We start from the raw sequence: 240 nt of genomic DNA on the forward strand, positions 1-240 counted from the left end.
ACACGTTATGGCGTTTCAGTAACTTGGGTTTATTCGAGATAGAATTTGGACTTCCAAACAATAAAATAACGGCTACCATTACTTGAAAACATCGTTGTTTTCACCAGGTAATGCACTGATTTTATTTTGGAGTTCTTAACTGTGCTACAAATCATCAGAGGAAGTACAAATGGTCACATCATGAGAGTTTTCTGTCATCGAGAATTTGAGGGAATAAAAGAAAATGGTGCGTGACAAGGG

Source organism: Penaeus monodon, chromosome 33, assembly GCF_015228065.2.
Source record: "Penaeus monodon isolate SGIC_2016 chromosome 33, NSTDA_Pmon_1, whole genome shotgun sequence".
Taxonomy (NCBI): domain Eukaryota; kingdom Metazoa; phylum Arthropoda; class Malacostraca; order Decapoda; family Penaeidae; genus Penaeus; species Penaeus monodon.